Below are 8,764 nucleotides of genomic sequence, written 5' to 3' on the forward strand. Positions count from 1 at the left end.
CCGTGGGCTCCCTGCCCTGCTGTGACCCCTCAGGTGGTGACACCAGCCCAGAGCTTCAGCAGGAACTCAAAGTGGATGCTGTAAAGCAATGTCGAAGCCTCGAGGGAAATGTTTCAGGCTTTTCACCCATTTTCCTGTGATCCAGAGAGGGACAGAGACAAGAGAATACATGAGCCCACAGAAACTGCAACTTAGAGCCACAGCAGCTTCTGCACCAGCACGGAGGATGACCCTGACTTCTGGTGTCCCCAGCAGGTTCCGTGTGCTGACCCCGATGATGAGGAGAGCCAGAATCATGTAGCAGAGCAGAGGAGGGTGGAGGCATTCCCTGTCTGCAGCCTCACCCCATGGAAGTGCAGGCAGAGTGCCTGGGGCTGGAGCTGGTCCTGAAGGGCCCCTGCCCCAAAACCCTGAGCACAGAGGCGCCCAAACACGTCCAGGGAGCCCTGGCACGTCTGCACGAGGAGCTGCAGAGGGGCTGCCTGAGGGGTGCCTGAGGGGTGAAATGTGAAATGTGAAGGGATTTCCTCCTTCACAACGCCTCAGCTGTACCTCTGCAGGGTTTTCCAGGTCCTTAATCCTGTCCAGGTCCTTAGTCCCAGTCGTTCCAGAGGTATCATCTGCATTGCATGACGTGGAGCTGAGTGGGTCCCCAGGCTCAGCTCACGAACGGGAGAGCTCCCAGAGGTTTCATCCTTCATGGACAGAGCTTGGCACGCCAGCAGCCACAGGCTGTACCTTTCCAAGTTGCTCTGAAGTGTTTCCCAGGGCCGAAGGCTTTCACAGGTCAGCTGTGACAGGGTCCAGACTGTGCGCGGTGATGAATGCTATTTGGAGACAAAGTGTCCCGCAGCTTTTTGAGTTATTGTTCCCCACACTCCTAGAACTGTAACTACTCAGAGGGAAGAAAACCATGTGCTCAGCTCCACCCCACAGGCCCAAATTTCATATTTCGTAGGTTAGCACAGACTTCAGATGTGCCCTGCTAGTGGGTACCAGTGTCCACCCCCAGGACAAACAACCAGGGCTTTATTTCTTTTTGAATGAATCATCTGCTTCCTGCGTGGATTGCTTTGAAAACTTCACCCGGAGCCACGTGGGACAGGAGATGTGATGCACGTTTCCCAGGGAAGCTGCATGAATCAGCAACTGATGCAAAGCCTTTTTCTGAGCACTGTTTAATGCTACATTAATTTCAGATGTCGGGCCTCAACCTCATTGTTTTGTCAATTTCAGTGACCACAAGGGTAGGTACTGTTTGTGAAAGGTGCCAGACTTAGTTCTCACGTCAGCAGAAGAGAAAAATAACCCTAATTTCTGCGGGTGAGCTGTTTTGGGAGAGGAACAGCTCCTGGAAAAGGGGCAGAGAGGGCAGGCCAGGCAGTGGGGGGCTCAGAATGCAGAAATGCTGCGGGGGCCGGAGGGGCGAGGGCGGAGGCACCGCCCGGAGCCGATCGATGCCGCTGCGCTGCCCGGTGCTGCGCTGCCCGGTGCTCACTGCGGCGGGCCGGGCTGGCCCCAGCGGGGCACCTTGGCGGCCGGGGCCGCTGCCAGGGCAGGAGGCAGAGCCGGGATGCGGTCCCGAGCGCCGCGGGCCCGGTGGTGTCCGGCTCCCGGTGCCCTTGGCCCCGCCGTGCCCCGAGCACCGGCACCGGGGCGGAACGCGGCTCTGCGCGGCCGGGGAGCCGGGAGGGGACCCAAACAACCCCGGCGTGCCCTGCAAGGGAGCCAGGGGCTCGGAGAACCAAACCAGGGGCTCGGAGCAAGGGTCCGCAGCTGCCCCGGAGGGGCTCGGCCCCCCATTCCAGGGGTGGCATCTGTCAGTGGAGATGGACACCGCCAACCCCTGCGCACGCCGGGGACAGTCGGCAGGGCACGGGACAAGCCGTGGGACACGGGGAGGAACACCCAGGGCTGCACGGGGAGCCCAGGGAGGAATGGAATGCAGGGACTGGGGCATGGATGGGTTTGGGGGGAGCAGGAGGGAGGCTGGGGGGCCGGGCAGTGACAGGGCTGTGGGCACAGGGCACAGGGCACAGGGCCGAGCCCCGGGGGCGGGATGCGGGGCGAGATGCCGGGGCGGGATGCGGGACCAGCCCCGGGGGCGGGATGCGGGGCGGGATGCGGGGCGGCTCCCGGAGGCGGGATGCGGGGCCAGCCCCGGGGGCGGGATGCGGGGCGGGTCCCGGGGGCGGGATGCGGGACGGCTCCCGGGGGCGGGTCCCGGGGCCGGGATGCGGGGCGGGATGCGGGGCGGCTCCCGGGGGCGGGTCCCGGGGCCGGGATGCGGGGCGGGATGCGGGGCCAGCCCCGGGGCGGCTCCCGGGGGCGGGTCCCGGCCGCTCTCTTGAGATGCCGGCCGTGCCCCGCCGCCGCGGCAGCGCTGCGCTCCCGGCCGCAGGTAACGGGGACCGCTCGGGATGGGCGCGGGGCGGGGCCGGGCCGGGCCGGGCCGGGCCGGGCCGGGCCGTCGGTCCCGCTGCGGGAGCTACCGGTGCCGCCGCTGTCCCGCTCCCGCCGGGTGTCTCCCGTTCGGCGCCGCGGGCTCCGTCCCCTTCTCCGCGCGTAGGGGCGATGATTTAGCGGTTTCTGTCCGATCTTGCCCCAAATGCTAGTTTCCTTGTCGGTGCGAGGAAACCACACGCGTGCGCCCCGCTCTCCCTAACAACAAGATACGCGAACAAAAATCCTCCCCGCAGTCCTCAGCTGCTGAATTCACAGCCGGTGACTTTGGCTCCTTAAGCAGATTGGGGAAAATACTGCGTGAGAAGTTTCTCCCGAGCCGGAGGGCGCAGGAGGCAGAGCGAGTGCTCCGTGCGGATGTCAGGGGCGGCGGAGCGCGGACCCCGCGGGCAGCTCGGGGCTCCAGGGCAGAGCAGACAGGCTGTGCTGCTCTCTGCTGGGGTTTGCACCGCTGCCCGGGGCGTTCCGGTTCGCTCCGTCTGTGTGCGCTCACCTGCGGCTCTCTGAGCTCACCTGCGGCTCTCCGAGCTCACCTGCGGCTCTGCCCAGCTCACCTGCGGCTCTGCCCAGCTCACCTGCGGCTCTGCCCAGCTCACCTGCGGCTCTCCGAGCTCACCTGCGGCTCTGCCCAGCTCACCTGCTCTGGCTGCGTTGGGTGCTCCGCATCTCCCAGGCGTCGTGTGTTCGTACCGACAGGCTCACAGCTCCTTGTGCCTCCTTGTTGCAGCTGTGTTTGCTCCAGTCCTGGGCAGCTTCCTGAAGTTTCTCCTTCCAGGCAGGTCTGGGTGAGACTTAGGGTGCTGGTGGGATGTGTGAGATCAGTGTGAGTGGTCTGAAGGGGCTGTAAAATGGGAAACATTAGCTCTCCATTAGGCATGGAGCTCTCCTTCCAGAGGAGCAGACGTGCTGGCCCAGGAGATTCAGCAGATGTAGAGATGGAAATGGCAATCATGCAGGGTAGGAAGCCCTCAGTGAACCATTTCCTTCGCTTTATCTCTTTCTGTGATTCTGTCCTTGCTCCCATGTGGGGCTCTCTGCAGGAAGGCAGAGAAACAGATGTTGGGAGAGCTCTTGTACAACCTGATCAAAATCCAAGCTGGAAAAGACACGAGCCCTGAATGTCTGCAGGCAGCATTTAATTCTCCCTGCTTCAGTTCCAGCTGACACCAGCTAGAGAGGCACTTGCCTCATTTCCTCCATCTGTGAACTGACCTGGCCAGGCCAGTGAGGAGCCCCTGGGGCCAGACTGGGAGGGAAGGCCAAGGCGAGGAGGGAGCGATATTGGGGCCGTGCAAACCCCCTGCCCTGCCCTGCTCTGCCTGCCCGGCTCAGCACCAGGAGCGGGTGGATGGCACAGGTTTCCATGTGTGCTGCTGGGTAATTTATCCTGGGTTTTGCTCCCATAAGGGTTACTGCATCACCGTCTAAATTCTTGCCGAGCAATCTGCTGTTGAACAGGTGCTTAATGCTGCTCAGTGCTCTGGGCTCTCTCTCTTTGTGGAAAGCCTGTCTTTCCAGAGCTGGGGAGCAGCTCTGGGCCCCTCTGATATGCCTCTGCACGTGGCATGACATTCCTGAGTCAATATTTCTTGAATGCAGGAATTTTCCCTCTTGTCCTGTCCTTCCTCTCTCGACATTTGCCAAAGCTGCTTCCCAGCACATGTCGAGGTCACCTCAGCTGACAGATGTGGAGGAACTGCTCTGAACTCGGGTTTGTTCCTCTGTGGAGAGCCCCAGGAAGGCCATGGGAATGCTCCAGGGTGCTGAGCTTCACTGGCTGGGTGCAGACCTGCAGCAGGACAGAGATCAGTGGCAGCAGCTGGAGGTCAGAACCTTTTTCGGGGGGGATGGTGTGGCTCCTTTGTTGGTATTTTTGTGGTGGCAGTGACAGGACAGTGCTTCTCTGGGGCTGAGCTGCTTGGCCCTGGTGTTGTGGATCCATCCACCTGCTGCGGGGCAGCTCTGCTCCTCGCCCTGAGGAGGAGCTGGGGCCTGGGGAGCAGAGGGAGATGTTCCCTCTGTGCTGGCAGAGCACTCCCTCCCATTGTCCAGAGGGAGGAAAGTCTTCACACACTTCCCCCCCCCAGTCTATTTTTAGGAGTAAAAGCTATTCAAGAGGGAAGTATTGATTTTCCTCCTTTCCACCTTGAACGTTCTGTTTATGGTTTCCTTCAGTTTGTGTGCACCATGCACAAAGCTATTCCTGCTTCTCCCCTCGTGCCCCAACCAGTCCAGGATGTGTGGCCTTTGCTCAAACCACTTTTTTTTGGGGGGGGCTGAAGTCTCTTCATGCCCAGAAATTAATATTTTAAAACTAATTCTGCTCCTTGGGAGCCAGAATGTGTCAATGTAAAACCTGGAGAGTTGGGGGAAGCAGGTGCAGAACCTCTCCTGCCTTCCCTGGGCTGACAAGGGCCAAATTCTCTTCCTGACTGTTGTTGATTTGCAGCAGCTGGATGGAACATCGGGTTGGTTGTAGAGGGTTTTTGTGGGGGTGGTGTTTTCGTTTGTTTGTTTTGATTGTAGGTTTGTTTGCTTGTTTGTTTGTTTTTTTCCAGTAGCATCAGTTTATAGGCAAAAATCTGGGTCTCAGGTAGTATTAAAAGCAACAGTGCTGTTTCTAATTTCTTTTTTGCCTGCTGAACATCAGAGGTTTCTGGCACAGCACAGGCTCTCTTTGTGAGCCAGGGAGGCTGGAGGGCAGCTTGGCCGCCCTGTGCTGCAGGAGTAGCTCTGCCTGTGGCCCTGGCAGTGATCAGAGGGCAAGCCCCCCATGAGTGCAGCTCATCTCCCCAAAAACAGGCAGATAGCACAGGCTTGTCAGACAGGATGGCCGTACTCTTGGGGTTTTATTCTGTTTTCTTCTTTAAATTTTCTTTTCGCAAGGACCTTGTTCCCTGCGCGCACGGGTGGTGTGGTGGGAGCGCAGAGTGCCACGGGAGCTCTGGCCAGCTCCTCTGGCTCAGCTGTCTCCCTGGCTGCATCTCTGAGAACGTCTTTATGAGCTCTGTGGGAAATAGGTGAGCTGCTGCTCTGTCCTTGTGTCTCACCAGACCTGGCTGACCTTCAAAGGCTCTGCTGCAGAGACGCTGGGTCGTGCCAGAAGAGTCTCTGGTGCAGCTCAGACCACCTGTGTCAAGAAGGAGCTCGGTGTGCTTCCCCCTGCCTGGGAGGACAGGGAGCAGAGCCTGCTGAGCTGGGGTGGCCCCACCTTGGAGCTGCACAGGGTGAGGTGTGTCACCAGAGGCACAGGAGGGGACATGGCAGGGACCTTTAAAGGCCATCCAACCCCCCCTGCCATGGGAAGGACACCTCCCCCTGTCCCAGCTGCTCCAAACCCACCCAACCTGGCCTTGGGCACTGCCAGGGATCCAGGGGCAGCCACAGCTGCTCTGGGCACCTGTGTCAGGGCCTGCCCACCTCACTGTGCATTGTTTTATTGCTTATTTGTAGTCCCAATCTGCCTCTTTGACTTTAAACCCACCATCCCTTTTCCTGTGACTACATAAAAGTCTGTCCCCAGTATTGTAACTGCAGGTGAGCTCAGTGGGCAGAAATGCTGATGTCTGACTCCAGCTCAGAAGGCTGAATGATTTCTGTATTATAACTATGCTATAATACATTAATATACTATTTAAAGGAGATACTAAAACTACAAACCTACTTTTTCTAACTAGGATAACTCACTCACAACTCCTGACCCTCTCTGAGAGCCCAGCCCCAGGTGGGTTGAGTTGGATTGGATTGGATTGGATTGGATTGGATTGGATTGGATTGGATTGGATTGGATTGGATTGGATTGGATTGGATTGGATTGGCCATCAGGCTCAAACAATCCTCACCAGAATCCAACCAAGCATCACCCCAGGGAAACAAATCTCCAAACACATTCCACATGGGAAAAACAAGCAGCAGAAGTAGAAATTGTTTTCTCTTTCATTTCTCTCTACGAAAAACCCTGAGAGGGAGACAAATGTGCTTGCCACACCCTACCTTTCTTGTAAGATCCCTTTGGGGCTGGAAAAGGCTCTGAGGTCTCCCCAAAGCCTTCTTTTTCCAGCCTGAAAAATTCCAACTCTCTCAGCCTTTCCTCATGGCAGAGGCATTCTAGCCTTCTGATCAATTAGGATGCCTCCTCTGGCAGGGGAGACCCTCCTGGAGCAGCCCTGTGTCAGGAAAAGCAGACACACATCAGACTTTTTCGGTCTTCAGCTTCTGTTTATTCTTATCAAAACTTCAGCACGCTGGTTGCACCAGACTCTGCGTGCAGGAGAAATGGACAAAAATGGCCAAGAACCTCATGCTGCAAGGTCTTTTTAAGTCTAATCAAAACTAAACTACTTAATTAAGAAGTGACACCTAAATTATTTTATTTTTCAACCTAAAAATAAATAAAATTTTTCTACTTCCTTACAACATACTACTTAAGAAGAAAGAGGAAGAAGAAGAGAAAAGAAAGGAATTGGAGGCAACACGTTATATCTTCCATCTTGAACCCATCTGTAACATACTAAAAATCCTAAAACCTAAATTTCTCACCCATGTGACATACTACACTACTCTCTACAATCTATTTCACACTTTTGTGGTTTCTAGTTGACTTTGAGGCTTAGGAGGCCTTCTCCATGAATGAGGGCCAAAGTCAGAGCTGCCCTGCGGGTCAGGGCACCCCGGGGCAGACAGGGGATATTCCCTGCCCTGGGTTCCCCAGCCCAGCTTCTCCCCGGGCTGCTCTGGAGCTGCTGCTCCTCACAGAGCCCCCCCAGCTCCCTGCTGGTGCCATCCAAAGGTGCTTCCCAGAGCTCCTGAGGGTGAGGTTACAGGTGCACAGCAGCTACAGTTTACAGCAGCTTGTGGCAACTTCTGACCAGGCTTTTCTCTGTCTGCTGCTCCTGCTGACACGTCTGCTGGGGGACAATACCTTAAAACAAACGTGTCCTATCAAAAAGACCACAAAGACCTTTGCCCATCAGCAGATTTCAGTGTGATGAATTCCTACTTTCCATGAAATAATTAGGTACTCTCCTTGGAAGCGGGTTTGGCTTTTTCCTTGCTGGTCATATCTGTGCTGTGCATGTCCTGACACAGCTGCCAGGTGGCTCTGGTGTGGGCCCTGCCCTTCAGCTCTGCTTTGCTCTGGGAAACCCAGAGCCACCCACCCGGGGCTCCTTCCAGGCTCCGAGCTGTGGCTCTGCACAAGGGTCGGGTGGCCAGATGGGTGAGCCTGCGTGGCCCTGGGTGACCCTTGGTAGCCCTGGGTGACCAGCTGGGTGGCCCTGGGTGACCCTTGGTGGCCCTGGGTGACCCTTGTTGGCCCTGGGTGGCCCTGGGTGACCATCTGGGTGACCCTTGGTGGCCCTGGGTGACCAGCTGGGTGGTCCTGGGTGACCCCGGGTGGTCTTGGGTGACCAGCTGGGTGGCCCTGGTGGCCCTGGGTGGCCCTGGGTGGCCCTGGGTGACCCTTGGTGGCCCTGGGTGACCAGCTGGGTGGCCCTGGGTGACCCTGGGTGGCTCTGGGTGACCCCAGGTGACCAGCTGGGTGACCCTGGGTGACCCTTGGTGGCCCTGGGTGACCAGCTGGGTGGCCCTGGGTGGCTCTGGGTGACCCTTGGTGACCCTGGGTGGCCCTTGGTGGCCCTGGGTGACCAGCTGGGTGACCCTGGGTGGCCCTGGGTGACCCTTGGTGGCCCTGGGTGACCAGCTGGGTGGCCCTGGGTGACCCTGGGTGGCCCTGTCCCGCTCAGCATGCTCCGTGTGCCCCGAGGATGCCATGGGGACAGAGGCTGCTCCTGCTGCTGTGCATTGTTTTAGGGAAGTACCTGCCAAGCTGCCTCCTCTAGGACACCTGTGTTTGGCCCAAATGCTCGGGTTTCCTGAAAGGACAACACCTTTTCCTTCCTTATTTCCTGAAAGGACAACACCTTTTCTTTCCTTATTTCCTGTATTCCATCCCCGTATTCCACCTGGTGGTTTAACTGCCTGTGTTTGTTCTTCGGGCTTTTCCTGCTTGTCCTGTAGAGGCTTTCTCTGGGAATTCCCTGTCTGCAGGCCAGATGCAGAGTCTGTCCTTCCTGCAGAGTGACGGGGAAGGGGCGAGGGCTGGAGCAGCAGAGGGAGGCGGTGGGGAAGCACCTGGGGAGGGTCAGGGCGCAGCAGCAGCAGCTCCAGGTACCCCAGCACAGAGCCCGGGGCAGGAACCCGCGTGGGCAGCGCCTTCCCCACGCTCTGAGGGAGCCGTGGGCATCGTGGGGAGACGGGAGGCCAGGGCACTCTGTGCTGCTGCTGAGCAGAGAGGGGAAGC

The sequence above is a fragment of the Taeniopygia guttata genome, chromosome Z (assembly GCF_048771995.1).
Source record: "Taeniopygia guttata chromosome Z, bTaeGut7.mat, whole genome shotgun sequence".
NCBI classification, from domain to species: Eukaryota; Metazoa; Chordata; class Aves; order Passeriformes; family Estrildidae; genus Taeniopygia; species Taeniopygia guttata.